The sequence below is a fragment of the Alligator mississippiensis genome, chromosome 2 (assembly GCF_030867095.1).
Source record: "Alligator mississippiensis isolate rAllMis1 chromosome 2, rAllMis1, whole genome shotgun sequence".
Classification (NCBI taxonomy): Eukaryota; Metazoa; Chordata; order Crocodylia; family Alligatoridae; genus Alligator; species Alligator mississippiensis.
In genome coordinates this window covers 306,753,586-306,769,399 of record NC_081825.1, presented here as the reverse complement: position 1 = coordinate 306,769,399, position 15,814 = coordinate 306,753,586, and positions in this window count along the sequence as shown.

Here is a 15,814-nt window from a genome sequence, read left to right as displayed (position 1 = left end):
CGGCTATAGGGGCAGCAAACTAAAACTCCTCAAAGGAGTTTTAGTTTACTGAGCCCCAAGTCATTTAAGGCGCATTACACCACTGAATTTCCTACAGCGGCTGGAATTAATGTGCAATACTTCACCAACGCATGCAAACACCAATACTATTAAAGCGGGCTAAATGCTTTTGCACTGCTTTAAGGTGTCGTGCACACACGCCCCTCACTCCATCTACACACGGTCCTTGTGTTTGGCAGGGTTTCAGTGTGCACGCATTCTGGTGTGCAGTTGTTGCTTGGTGTCTCCTACGTATTTTCCATTGATGGAGATATGTATCGTATTGTGAAGACATCTCCATACTGGAGATATTGTTGGCAGGTTTTGCATGTCTTGTTATGGCATGTCCTGGATCCGTTTGGTGTGTTGTGGGCTGTAGGAAGTTGGCTTCTGGTGATGAGGTTAGCGAGGTTCAGTGCTTGTTTAAATTTACAAACCACTTTTCACAGATGAGCCCATGAACTGCACTTCATCAACCTCCTAGGTACAGATACTGATGGACTCAATATAGACATTGGATTTATGACACACTACAACCTGCCGGACATCTGACTCTCCAGGGTATTTCTCTGATATTGCTACCCTGTACCTTATTCCAAACCTACTCCTTGTAACCAATAAAGTTCTCCTTTGTTCCTAGCATGGGAAACTAATTGGGAGAGGGTCTAGATTATGCCTTTGGGTCCCTGTGGTTTGGCTGACTAATGGAGCTGAACTATTTGAGCTTCAGACTGAGGGAAGCACCCCAAGTTCTTGCAGTGGGTCAAGTACCCTTAAGGACTACTAGGCCTGTGTTTCACAGAGGGCACAGGTCCCCGATCAATCCAGACCCTGGGTGGTGGCGGCGTTACCCCCAGGCTAGCGGGTGTGCTCCAGGAAGGGGGTCGGCCGGACGTGCAGCTCCCCCAGGGAGGCACTCAGAGCCTGGAAGGAGGTCAGGGGCAGTGAGATGTGTGGCTCAATGCAGAAGCACCCCCTACTAGACCACCACACCTTGCCTGCCAGTGCCATGTCCTTAGACCAACACAGCTACAACCTACACCCCTAGCACCCGTCCCGGCAGGGCCCTTTGCACATCTAAGCCCCAGGCTGGGGCCGGCAGGGAGACATCTCTGGCAGCTGCTGCAGAAGAAGCTCGTGCAGGAAAGGACAGAAAGGCTCCATGACAGTTTGGCTGCCTGAGATGATGCTGGTGCTGCTGTGCTGCAGTGCACTCACTGCTTACCTGTTGTTATTCAAAGTGGTGGATCAGGCTGAGGCTGCAGGGGAGAAGTCCTCATTGGGGCACACTACCGTGCCATGTAGAGGCCCCAGCGCCAGTGAGGGTGCGCCTTAACATGCACACGTCACACATTTTGCTTGTCAGCATCTTGAGATGCAGTTTCCCAGAAACCCCGGCACCTATCTCCTTGCAATTTGGCAGACCATGTGACCTCAGCAAGGGCTACCTGCCCTGCTGTTTTCATTTGAATCATGGAGGAAATGACAACGTTATAGGCCATTTCATGATTTCCCATTATAGCCTATGGGCGAAACGTTGAAACGTGTGGAAACAGTGAAACAGTTTTAATGAAACAAAATGGAACAGTGCTTCGAAACGAAACAGGACAGTGTTTTGTTTCAATGTTTCTTCAAAACGGCAAAAATGAAGTCAGAACGAAACGGTGCTGTTTCGCACAGCCCTCGAGGTCAGCGTTACGGGCTGCCCAGGCTCTGATACAAAGCACATGGCTCCATGGGGGGACATATTAACCCTGAGTGTCGGGGAGCACCCTGATGCATGCATTAGGCACGGAGAACAAAGGTCAGTGTCCAAAGAGTGTGGGACCAGCAGTGGATCTAGCCAGCTTGCCAAAGAGATGGTATGGGGCTGGCTTTTGGGATCCAGTGGCTTAAGATCTCCATGGTGTATCCTGCAACCACACCGTTTGTGCCCCTGCCCGATGGGTGCCCCGGGATTCAGGGGGTCCTGCCTGGTGCCACATTCAGCTGGAGCTGGCCACAGTTACCTAAGGAGAAATGCTTTTCAAACACAGTAAACCACATATGCTGTACTCTGAAGCATTTAAGTGACCTAATTTTGTTGCTGAGTAGTTTTATTATATAATTTATGCTGAGTAGCTTATTTTAGATTGTCTTTAGGCTACACAACATCTCATTTCCACAGTAAGCTTGTATTTTCCTGGAAAATAATGAAAATGTCTTTAAAAAAAAATCCAAAATGAAATACAGCTGATTATGTTTGAAACAACATCAGGAAGCCATAAATATATTATATTGTCTTTTTAAAGTACATCTTTAAGAAGTCAGCCTGGATTTGCTTCAGAAGAGTGGGTTGTATGAAACATGTAGTTTCCTTTCTAATACACCCAGTCTTTGTAGGTAATTAGAAGTAGTTAGGGAATATAATGCCGCTTTATGAATATTCTGTGGCTGCTGAAATGAACAGTCGGATACTCAGCATGATTTGCTTAGGACCCCTGGGAAGCTCTCTGCTGCACAGTCTAAGCTTTCCTTCATGTATTACTACCCATGTGTTGGTATTCCAGTATACAGAAGAACGCATAGCATGAGCAAACATTACACACGTGAAGCATCAGAAAGAAAACGCGGTACTCCAAAAAAGTTAAAACCATCCCAAATGCTTCACAGCTCCACGCTGCCCAGCCTGCTATATCCTCCTTTTATAACAAAGTCCTGTAGAATTTAATAGATCATAATAATCCTTCACTAGGACTGTTGAGTCATGCCCTTGAATTTAATATAAAATTAAATTGCTACTATAAAGTCCTGTGCGGTGGTTGGAAATGCCTGGAGAAAGATTCACGCTCTTCAGCAAACTCTACAAGGTTTTAGAGCCATCTCTGTAGCCATTCCCATTATATTTCTATTGACTCTTCCTCATTTCAACCCTATAAAACTCATAGGACTTTTCCATACAGGGCATCATGAGCTACCAGCAGCAGCCCAAGAATGCAGGTGGGGTTTGGAGCAGGAGCCGCAGGCCGAGACACTGAGCAGTGATGGAGCAATGGGGGGAAAAAAGAAAGACCCTGATGGAGACCCCCCCCCCAGTGAAACAGCCCTTCCCGCTGGTCCCTTTGGATTAACCCAGAAGTGTAACTTGCGTGTTTTCCCTGAAGCATGTGAAGCAAAAGGCTCTGGGGTAACCAATACCCAAAGCATTTAAGACATCCTCAGTTAAATTGTGCATGGATACTAATAGTGCACAGAAGTGTCACGTGCTACAGACAAGCACTAGGCCTAATGCCAAAGGTGCTATTGCCCACAGCACACACCTTTCTGTGACTGTGGAAATGAGACCCGTGTCCCTCGCTGTCTCTCAGGTCCCAGGACTAGCAGCGTGCTTCATGAGCGCTGCTCTGCGCTCGCCAGAGGCCACCCGCTTGGAGCGTCTCTGTAGCAGGGGAGCCAGCGGCTGCTCGAGGAGCGTTGTGTTTGTTTGCAAGGCCGAAGAGAAGCAGACAAATTCCAGCTTGCACAGCTTAGCCCCATGGCCAGGACTGTCCTCCAAGACGGTGGCAGTTTCTTTACCTGGGGGACTGGAAACCAGTACAAAAAGCTCTCCACCTGTTTTCCCAGTAATGGTTGGATTTGGAACAAATCACTGAATTTGAGAGTGAGCACAAGTATCCCATCGCTGTACGGCGTCAGAAGGGACAGTCTCTTCACGCAGCACGTCCGGCGCTTGAAACCGTGCAGCAGTTGCACTCACTTGCTATGCCAGAGGGTTGCAGGGCACGGCGCTCATTCCAGTTTAAGGTTTATGACCTTGAGAGTCATTGCTGAATGCTAAAATGAAACGGGTGCCGCTAAAGACCAACTTTGCACATGAGCTTGAGGGATGTGTCAATAATCTGGTGAATATTTAAACAGAGTTTCTATCATTTTAATTCCCTTGGTTTTGAATTCATTGAGTACAAATAATTCTGCGCAGGCAGCCTAGAGTAAACAGCATTTCTCTCCATGCTGGACAATCACATCCCATTTGCAAAGGCAGTTTTGCAGTTTCTAAAATAGATTTGATGGCTTATCTGTTCCCAGAGGACATTGTTATGTGCCGTGGCTTCAAAAGCATCTCTGCAAACTCCCTGGAGACATGCAATGTGTTATTTTGCTCCTGCAGCCTGTTGGCCATGGAGACCAGTCACAGTGGGGCTGGGTTGGAGTGCACTGTGGTGCGATGGCTGCTGGCCCCAGGTATCGGTTTTAGGGCAGTGGGTGGGCATGCTGCACTGGTGCAGTGCACTGCACTGAGAGCCAGCTCCTGGCCACCCGGGGTGCTGGTCCACTTGGGGTGTCCCCACTGCACTTTTCTGAGACCCAGCCAAACGATAATATCATGATGGAAGTGAGCTTCTCAATGTGTCTGGCTAAGCTGTGGCTCTCCCAGGAGCTCCTCTGCCTGTTCTTGCTCACGCAAGAGCCCCCTGCACCGTCAGGTGCTGTCTGCTGCAGCCCAACAATGTGACCTGACATATCTGTAGCCTGTGCTGGGGGAGAGCAGCGCGACAGCTGCCCATGCCCTGACACGGGTGGCACAGGACAGGGTGCCTGGGGGAAATAGCTTTCAGGGCATGCCTGCACCTGGGGCTGAGCTCCGGGTCAGACTGTGACACGTCCTGGGGGACCGCTGCACAGGTCGGCGTGTGCCCAGCCCAGGAGCGTTCCCCTGCAAGTGGGGGGTGGCACAGGGATCCAGAGCCCAGCCCACCCTGCTCCACACCCAGCCTACAGCACACACGAAGTAGGCCTGCTCTGGCCTCATCCTGCCCTGGGACAAGGCCCGGTGCCTTTGCCCCTGGACACATCCAAGTGAAGACTGGTCACAGTCCCCTTGCTGTGCGACCAGCAGTGCACCGTTAGGTCAAAGTGCAGCAATACTGAGTTTCATAACTGCAGACACTCGGGACGGCAGGGCTAGGGTCCAGAGTCCTACATTCATAGATTCATAGATTCATAGATGTTAGGGTCAGAAGGGACCTCAGTAGATCATCAAGTCTGACCCCCTGCATAAGCAGGAAAGAGTGCTGGGTCTAGATGACCCCAGCTAGATACTCATCTAACCTCCTCTTGAAGACCCCCATGGTAGGGGGGAGCACCACCTCCCTTGGGAGCCCGTTCCAGACCTTGGCCACTCGAACTGTGAAGAAGTTCTTCCTAATGTCCAATCTAAATCTGCTCTCTGCTAGCTTGTGGCCATTGTTTCTTGTAACCCCCGGGGGCGCCTTGGTGAATAAATCCTCACCAATTCCCTTCTGTGCCCCCGTGATGAACTTATAGGCAGCCACAAGGTCGCCTCTCAACCTTCTCTTGCGGAGGCTGAAAAGGTCCAGTTTCTCTAGTCTCTCCTCGTAGGGCTTGGACTGCAGGCCCTTAACCATACGAGTGGCCCTTTCTCTAGTCCATCACCCGGATGGACTAGAGAAATGGGCTGAAATTCATCAAATGGGCTTCCAGAAGAAATGCAGAGTTCTCCATTCGGGACAGAATAGTTGCTGGTGTGCACAGACTGAGCACTATGGGCTGGGCTGGGCTGGGCTGGGCTGCAGCACAGCGGAGAAGGACCAGGAGTTGTAGCAGACCATACGCTGAATATGAGCCCAGAGTGCAGAACAAAAAGCCAACAGTGCCCCGGGTTGTATTGGCAGGAGCGTCTCCTGCCAGTCAAGGGAAGTGATTCAGCACTGGTGAGACCTCACCTGGAGTCCTGTGTCCAGTTTTGAGCCCCCACTTTGAGAAGACACAGACAAATTAATCATTTTCATTGTTTTTCTGCTACGTTCTTTATAGAGGTCTTCAAAACGTGACTAAAAGGAACGTCTGGAAGAACTGAGTTTGTTTATTCTGGAGAGGAGGAGATTGAGGGGGCATACGATTAAAGTCTTTAACCACTGGAAAGGTGGTTATACAGAGGACTCTCTGGGTCCACAGCAGATAGGACAAGAAGTAGTTGGCTGAAATGCAAGAAGAGGAATTTGGCTGGAGATCAGGAAGAGTGGTATCACGATGAGGTGGGAAGCAGTGGAACAGCTACCTCGGGGGCTGTGGGATCTCTATCAGTTGATGCTCTCAAGAGCAGGTTGGACAGATGCTTGTCTGGGATGGTTTGGAGAGGGATAGTCCTGCTCTGAGCAGGGGGTTGGACTAGACGTGACCTCCCACAGGCTCTGCCAGCCTTGCTTCTCTGAAATCCAGTTGCTGTTGTCCTGGCTCCGGCTGCATCGCACCCATGGGCTATCAGTCTGCCGTGAGCTCCCCCATTCCAGCTACTGGGGAAAGCTGGTTTGGGGCCAGGTCCTCCTACTTCCCCCAGTGCCTTCTTCACCCTGCTGTGGGACCAGCTCCCACCACGTGCCATGCAGCGGGGTCCTCCTGGGCCTGGGGACGTGGGGCATTGCACGCGCGGGGTGAACCTCTTCTCCCTGGGCCTGCTCCATGGGTCAGCACACGTGGGCCCTCCAAGCTTGGCTGGGGCAGGGGCAGGGACAGCGGTGCATGAAGGTGTTTGGGAGATGGGCAGCTGGACCAGAATGCTTTGGCAATACTGCTTTATTGTTTAAATGAAAACCACCTTTTTGGACACAGTTCAACTACATAAAAAAAGCAAAACAAAAGAGAACAAGCATGTTTGTTTTTCCATAGCCAAACCTGGTTTCTCTTTTCACCAGAGAACTGCCAAAACCTCCTTTTGGTTTGGGAGACCAATGCTCAGACTCAGGGTTTTGCAGTTAAAACTCAAGACACTGCAGAAGGCAGGTGCTTCTCTTTACAACGTAGATGTGGAAGCCCAAATATCCCAGGTGAGAACAGACCCCCCCTCCACCCTGGAGAGTCTGCAACGGAGCCGAGAGCAGACCCCAGCCCTCCGGCACGCCGCTCCAGGGGCGCAGCCGGGGCCTTCACCTTCCCACGGCTCACGGGCACCTGCAAACCCAGACTTTGTGCCATCCCCACACAGGGAGACTTCACTGATACGTGAGCAACCACACAGAGAGAAACAAAACCCTCGTGGCTCTGACCCAGGCTTGCCATGGCCGTGTCCGCTTGCATCCACCTTTGCATTAGATGGGTGTTACAGGCCAGTCCAGATCGACTGCCCCCGCTGACTCCTCCAGCCTCCAGGACCCGCTCCTCACGTTTCCACGCCAGCTCCTTGGAGGTTTTCCGCACGCTGCCCCTCATGCCTGGGAAAGCTGCCCAAAACCTCGGCAGAGCCAAAGCCTCATTATCCTCCTTCCAGCCCCTCTTGGGAGCGATCATTGCTCGTGCTACAGACCACCTGAGCGCAGCTGACGTGCACAGACGTGCCACGAGCACTGCTCGCCGCCCAGGCCCACATCATCTCTGTTTCCTGGTACGTCCCCATTCGTTCCTCTCTTCCCATCTGTTTGCTCCAGTTGCACATTAGACTGTAATGCTCTGAGGAGGGGCTGCCCCTTTGCTCTGTTTGGACAGCCCCTAGCACTGAGGGGCTCTTGGCCAGGACTGAGGCTGCTGAGCATTGTGAGAAAAATAACGTGTCTTGCCAGAGGCAGCAAATGCTGATAGATCCTAAAACCTGTGGTTCTTGCAGTGGGAAGCACCTCTCTAGCTGAATATCCATCACTTTTATGGAAATCCGGCTCTGGCTTGAATTGTTCATGTGGTTTAGGTTAAATTACAGCACAGCAGCTATTTGAGCTTTGGACGCAGCGAAGGTAGACAGGCAATTTTCCTTATGATCTCTGCACGGTGCGCTCTATTTGGAAAAAATATAATCTAAATATGCACAAGCAGCTAGATGGCAATTTGAATATGCATAGGTTTAGAGAACAGTAAATCCGTTCCTTCTATCAGTGTTATTTCCTATCAGGAGGCTGGCATTTCACGGATGATGCCTCAGAGTCCTTGCACTAAAACTCAGGCCAAGGAGATTGTCTGGATATATTTTAATTAGGTTTTCTTCTTACAGTGAAATCTCTGACAGTGTTTAGTGCGTTGCAGGCACTGACCGCTCCTGTCCTGATGGTATGCAAATGCAGCTACAAAGGAAATGCAGCTGCTGAGTGAAATCCCAGCTCCCCTGAGCTGGATGGCGCGACTGACTCTACTGACTGGGCTGGGGCCCAGGTGTCAGATTATCAAGCCTGCAGGGACTGCAGTGATAACCTGCTCTGCCCTCCTGCACAGCACAGCACAGCACAGCACGTATACACGCCCTGAACCGGACGCTGGATTGCAAAACCGGTGCTAATTCAGGGTTGTGACTGCTGAAGGAGGTTTGCAAGGGATTCTCCAGCACTGGCAGGGATAAACATTTGCATCTCACTCCAGTGGGAGCAGCTTTGGGCAAAGCAACATGTTGTCTTTGGATTTCCTCTTGCTGGTCCAGCGTCCATTCCCGTCCTGCTCCCCAGGCCCCGAGAGACTGCTTTGTCACCCACACGAGGGGAGAAGGGGGCTCTTCCTTATGGACCATTGCTGCAGGGCACGTTGTCAGTAGTGAAATGCTTGCTGTGACTCTCAACATGCGAACAAGCCCAATGAGGCTTGGGTGCATGGAGATTCCCTGGACCTGGATCGGATCAGTTTTACTCCAGTTCAATCCCATTCACACAATTTCCTGACTTCACACCTAGCCCTGATTTACACCCGAGCACTGAGAGCCTGCCCAGAGCCGCTGTCTCCATGGGCTTTTCCCCAGAGCGGGGTTGAGTTTAGCGTGCTCTGCGTGCAGATGGGCTAGCAACCCCTCTCGACACCACGCTCGCCTGGCGCCCAGTGCAGAATACAGCAGGGATGGATGATCCTGAAGTAGGTCAGAACAACGTTCAACAGGGCTGACATGAGACTCAGAAACTAGCCCTGACCCCTTGGGTGTTATCCCTTACGAGCAATCTCCCCTGCGCAGACTTTCCTGAGATAGTGGTCCAAAGCGAGAAGATGATCTCTGCCTTCTCCTTCATGGCTCACCTCCACTAAGTCAGCTCTGCCCAGATGAGGCCATGCAAGCGTCCCCCCTTGGAGCCACTGCCACCAGCCGCTGCCAGGGGTGCGAGGAGCCGGGGCCCAGACTGAGCCCTTCTGCGGCGGTCCCTGCTTCGGGAAGGGCTGGGAGCAGCGCCTGCGCGGCGCTCGTTGCTTCTGCAGCTCCTGCCGCCCCCGGGTCAGAACGAGGAAGCGCCCCCGCGAAACCCAGGGGCAAGATGCAGCCCAGGTGGGTTTGCCCCGTCCTTTCGATCCAGGCCAGAGGGCTCAGATCAGGTTAGCGAGCTGCTTTCCTCAGACCCTCTCTACAAAGTGGCTGGGGTCTGCGTGCTGTTTAGATGCTTGTTTCCTGATCTGATTTTGCATTGCCCATCCAGGTGAGCAACGAGAGCAAGACATTTGCCTTGGGGGCAGCGTTCTGAAATTCAGTCGCACTTTAAATTTAGGGTTCAGTTTAGAAGCAGTTTATAGATGATTGAGAGAGATGGTAATAATAAAGATAATTGATTGCTATAGATCATTTATAATCCTGCAGTTTCACAGGTTCGCAGCCGTGGCCGATGACCAGCTAGGACTCTTTCCTGCACAGGATACAGCAGTCTGCATATGCCTAAAGCACCCTGTGATCATTGATTAGACTGTGATTAGCCCTTTATAAAGTGGACTGTGATGTAAAGTGTGTCACAGATCTGAGCAGTGAGTTCATGCTCGTGACAGGCGCATCTCCACTCGGGCATGTTGTTTGATCACTGGGTCACGGGTCAACCTTTTTAAAATCTTCCTCCCAAACAGAGGGTGAACTTGTATTCAGAGCATTTTGTGTCCCAATTGTTTTCAGTCTCCAGACACCCAAAACAAGAGAGAGAATTGCAAGAGAAAGAATATTTAGTTTGGATGCTCAAGGCAAGGGGAGCGAGCCCACACAACCCAAAATAAAAGGACTTCTTTCTTTTTACAGGCATGATTCCAAGATTCAAAACCCAAGGAGAGTAAGGATTTCTCATTGGTTTCATTTTTTTTATGCTGTTACTGGACAAAAACAACTCAGTGGCTAAACCTTATGAAATCATTGTAATGAGGTACTTCAGTGGTTGCAAAGCAAGTTAACCCCTAAGAACTCAAGTATCCTAAGCTGCTTGAAAATTTTAGCATAATAAGCAGCTTGGCCAAAATAGGCATCTTATAATATCACTGTTTCTGCAAGAGCCATTGACTTTTAAAAGGAAAATTGCATTGCTTGCTGTTGGCAAGGAAATTAAGGCACCGAGCCAGCGGTCCATCTCTTCCTCGTTGTGGTAAATTAATAAGAGATCTTTCTCCCTCACCTTTCCCCTTCTGGCAATCAGTGCATTATCACCCTCTTATTATTTCTGCAGAAAAGAGGTGGACAGAGAGGCGGACGGGGAAATAGAGCCGGGCATGACTTGGTATTAACTTGACTCCTCATCTATGGGGCTTGATCCTCCCCAGACTGTGACCAACGCCCGAACCGTCAGATGCAAAGCACAGGACCCCGAGGAAAATGTCCTGCTGGAAAAGTCCCTTTCTCTTAGTGACCCGTGTCAGTGCCGCCACCACGAGCTGTGGGTGGCCGACGGACATCAGAGGGAGGCAGTGAACCGCGAGACGTGGGGGCTGTCCTCACGCGCCTCGCCGATGCAGCGGCTCCGAGGCAGACACACAAACGGCAGACGTTTTTGGTTGGGCTGAAATGAAACAGAAAATCATCAGATTGAAGGAGGGAAAAAACCCCCAAAAACAAAGTGAATGACAAACCATTTCTGTTCGAGTCAATGCAAAATGTTCTGTTCAAACCAGACCAGGATGTTGTGTTTCATTTTCAGGTAACTCTTTCGTTTCACTGTTTCTTCTTTAATTGAGGCCCAACTCTACACAGAAAATGCTGCTTCAAAATGAAGCGGTGACGGGCCTCCGGGACCTGAGCGTGGGACTGGCTGGAGGTGGAGGGGTCGAGGGTCCGCACACCGGACCCTTGGCGGAAAGCCCCATCGCCGCGCTCCCCGGGGCAGCTGGCGGCACCACCCTGCTGCACTTGGCCATCACTGACCCCCAGACCAGTTGGCTCTTGTTTGGGGAAAAGTCCTGGACCTCCCAGGTCCACGTGCGCAGCGGGGAACGTGACCCCGGCACACACACCTGGTCCAGGCCAGAGCAAGCAGCTGGGGGGAGCAGCGGTGCCATGCAGAGACCAAATTCTGCTGGGATCTGCATGAGCATTGCTCTGGCCTGGGGAGGACACAGAAACCACCGCACTGAGGCCTCCATCCAGCTAATCAAGACCTTGCCAGAAAACATCAGCAGCAAGACCCTGACCCCCCACACAGCAGGGACCCCCAGTGCAGCCTACCGCGTGGTACCCCTCCAAACTATGGGGTGGGCTGGAGCGAGCTCGGACGTGCTGCACTAGCACCTCCGAGTCCCGGGGCAGAGCGGATGCGACGTGCGTGCTAACTCTCCATCCGGGGGTGGCTCCCAGTTAAAGCTTTCCCCAGAGATGGATGTCAGGGTAAAGCTGGAAGCTGGGTTCCCAGTGGCACGAGGTGGGCTCGGGCAGGGAAACAGCAGTGACTGAGCACCAGGAAATGGGATCTTACAACACGTCCACTTAGCGCAGCTGAGTGAGGCAGAGATGGATTCTGGTCTACATGTTTAATGTCCTTGTTTCCTTGTTGTTTGAGTTTGATTACATCCTCAGTCTTTTTCTTCTTTTTACTTGCACTAGTCATACTTCTAAGTCTTTATTAATTTAATTTGCCTTTTAGCTGATGCACGGAAATGACTCGTTTTATACAAATCTATTGTTCACCATATTCAATGGCTGAATGTGACGTCTGTATCAGAATTTCATTAGTCTGGTTTTAGATCTTAATGCTGAACATCAAAATATTAGCACTTCTATTGTGGATGGGTCTTTAATTAACTGATCTTTTAAAAGCAAACACAGAGAAGAATCATTACTCTCCCTCTCCCTTATGGCAGCCTTTCAAATACTTGAAAACAGATATTGTACCCTCCTTAGCTGCCTTTTCTCTCAATGAAGCATACCTGGGATCTCACCATCGCCTTGTACGGCTTGCCTTTCCACCCCTTGTCACTTCTGTCACCCACCTCTGCAGCTTCTCCCGATTCTCCTTAAAATGCCAAGGCCAGAATGGCACACAGTACCCTGGATGAGCCCCAACCCATGCCAAGTTACATCTCATTCATCTGTGGCTGCAGTTCAAAATTGCATTTGCTTTTTGCATGACTATGTTGCATTGCTGAATCAGGCTGTGTCAGTGGTTCATCAAAACCTCCAGGTCCTTCTCAGCAGGGCTGCCACCCGGCCAGTTATCTCCCACTTGCATTGGTAGATTTGGCGACTCTTCCCTACGTGCTGCCCCTTGCATTTATGTGTATTGAATTACTCCTGTTGTCTGTAGCCCAGCTCTGCAGTCTCTCTGGGGGACAGGAGGAGAACTTGGAAGGATCCAATGTGGAATCACAGGCTCACAGACAAGGAGGCTGGAAGGGAGCTCGGGAGGTCTCATCTAGTCCATCCAACCCCCTGCTCCAAGCAGGACCAGCCCCAACTACATCATCCCAGCCAAGGCTTTGTCTACCTGGGTCTTAAACACCTCCAAGGATGGGGAGTCCACCACCTCTGGGTAACTTGTTCTTTTGTTTTACCACCTTTCTAGTAAGAAAGTTTTTCCTCATATCCAACTTGCCTTGCTGCAGCTGAAGCCCATTGCTCCTTGTCCTGTCATCTGCCCCCACTGAGACCAGTCCAGCTCCATCCTCTTTGCAGCCCCCCTGCAGGGAGGTGAAGGCTGCTATTCAATCCCCCTCAGTCTTCCCTTCTGCAGTCTAAATCAGCCCAGTTCCCAGTCTCGCTATTCTATTTCCAGTCACTGCGATGGCTGGCGACACCACTGTCCTGCCTGCTGCCGGGATGACCCCTGGCAACCCTCAACTGCAGGGCTCCTCCTGCTCCAGATGTGCAGACAAACCCCCATGGAGCCCACCTGAGATCCTGTGGCAACCCGACACTGCCAGCAGAGGGTAATTTTAGATGGATCAGTTATTAAGTCAATTATGTAGCCACCTTATAGTAGTTTTATCAAGCCCACAATTCTTCAATTGACTTATGAAAATGTTGCATTGGACTTTATCAAAAGCCTTACTAAAGGCTGAATACACTAGCCCACTGCATCCCCTTCATCCACTGAACTAATTCATCAAAGAAGAACAGGTTTGTTTGGCATGATTTGTTCTTAACAAATCCATGCTGTCTGCTCTCGATCAACCCTCTCCCCTCTGGATAGTTACATCTCTCCCGGTACAGGTGTGCCTGCCTTGAGCAGGAGGTCACCGGATGGTGTCCTAAGGTCCCTTCCAAGCCTGCTTTTCCCTGGGTCTGAAACTGGAAAGTCTGTTTTGGAAAACAGCGACTCAGAAACAGCTCTTTTGGCCACTGCATTGTCCTGAGAAATCTTATTGCAGTTGCATCCAAGTCAATCTTTGCATATATAAAATCTGCCATATAAAGTGGAAATAGAAGTAGGCCTCCTTGCCTCCATGCTTCAAGAATAGTATGGGAATACCAGAGAGAGTTGCAAGGGGGGGGGGGGGGGGCACAAATTTGGGGCCAGAAAACAAGTCTCATGACATGAGGCTGAAGAATTGTAATCTAATCTGTTATCAAAGAGGTGTCTATGTAGACACTGGAGAGTAAGAAGGGGTTTCAACCTTCCTGACTATAACAGGGTTCACCGTGAGAAAGTAGAGGCTAGACACATTTAACTTTGAAATAGAGCAGTGTTGAATCCATCACCTCCCAGGTAGCTGTTCCTAACAGCTGGAGTAGCCACACTTTGGAAACAGGAACTGTCTCTACGGTGAGGTTAAATATCTTTCTTCCTCTGCCTTTGGATGGTGAGTGAGTCCTCTCCCATTACCTCTCTTGCTGGGCAGTCGATGACACCAGGGTCCCTTGCGGCCTCGTGCTACGAGACTCCCAAGCTCTGCTGTTGCTGCCGGAGGTCCCCATCCCTCTCCGTGCAAGTGTGTTCCTGTGAGCCCTCCTCACACACGCTTGTGCACGGCCAGGCAAATCACTTCTGGGATGGCAGGAGGCCAGCGAAGACGTGGTGGAGGGAAAGGGATGGCAGCAGGAATGCTGCAGGCCCTGAGCCATTTCTATCCTTGGCGATAGCTCTGCATGGCCTCTGGGTCACACTGCCCTTGGGCTCTCTCAAGTGTCGCTGCCGGCCCAGACCCCAACACAGGTGCCACGAGTTTGCTGCCTCTGCTCCGCTGCCTTTTGCTAACTTGTCCAGCTCCCCTTCGTGCGCCTGCTTGCACCCTGTGCCCAACTGCTGGACCATCCACTAGGCCCTCCTCACTTCACCCAGCAGGAAGGCATGGATGGAGGGACTCTGGAAACCTGGAGGTGACTCCAGGAGAGTGCCTTGTCTTGTCTTCTGCACAGCAAGACCTGGCCCAGAGCGATCCAGGCTGCAGCCTAGGTGGGCTGGGCTGGTATCGATGCAGGTACTGGGCTGGGAGAAAGCCTGGCTTTAGACGGGCCGGTGGGGCCAGACCTCCCCATGCATGAGAGCAGCCCCTCTGCTTTGTGCCAACTTCTCATGGCCTGAATAGTCGGCTGCAGAGGCCGGTGTAGCTGGGATGCTGAGGTGATGCGCTTGTCAGAAGCATCTCCAAAAAGGTGATGACTTTTACTTGCAAAGTCAGTCTCTGGGCCTTCTGCTTCTGAGGTGAGGCTGAGAATAGGCCTCCTTCCTTGATGTCTGTGTCTCATAGAGCAGCAAGCACATTATCTGTGCTCACACAGTGATAATAGCAATTGTTATGCTGTAATTGTTAGCATGCAACTACTGGGATGATGTGTTTGGATTTGCATTAGAAAAGGCAAAACAAGGAGCTCCTTTTATCTTTCCATGTTTAAATAAGATATTTAGCATTAGCACTCGCTCCTGTTTGTAAACTGCTTAAAGATTAAAAAGAACCCAGTAATCTGGTTGAGTCTCATTATAACTTGTTTGTGTGTTGCATCCGCACTTGTGTTGCAGAGAGTAGTCGCTGCAGAAACCCCCCAGATCCAAGGGCACACCAAGAACTTCCTCGCCTCTTTGATAAGGTTGGCGTTTCGTGAGTGCATTGCCAGCCGGTGACCCCATGAAGGGGGGAGACCCAATATCCGGGGTGCAGTCCTGGCCTCTTTGAATTTAACAGGACCTCAGCCATTGATTTTGCTGTCAGTGTTCAGGACCATTACACCAAAATGATCCAGAGCTCCAAGGAGATAACAGTAAGAGACGACGCTTTTGGGGCGAATTCACATTCTGACCTGACTACAGAGCATGGCTCTAATGCGGCTGGTAAGTGCCAAAGACACCGTGTCAAGCAATCAAGCATTAACTGACAAATAGCAACATGACAGAGATTAATAAAACACATCTCAGACAGCAAAGGACTGTGGTGGGACGTGCCCCTTCTCCCATCCTCCTTGGGTCACAGCACAGACCCGTTCGGCACCTCTCACAAGCTTGCTCACTGATGACCTTGTGATGTCAGAACTAATAACTGGGCTGTCACCAGGGTTTTGGGGATCCCCTGGTCACCCAAGTAGGGGTGATCAAGAGGCAAAATCCACACATGATAAACAAAGGGAACAAGGTGCAAGAAACGTGATGAAACCTGTCCAGGGAAGACAGAAGGATTGAAGCTGCACCCAGCGCGTGCCCCGGAGCCCTTCCCC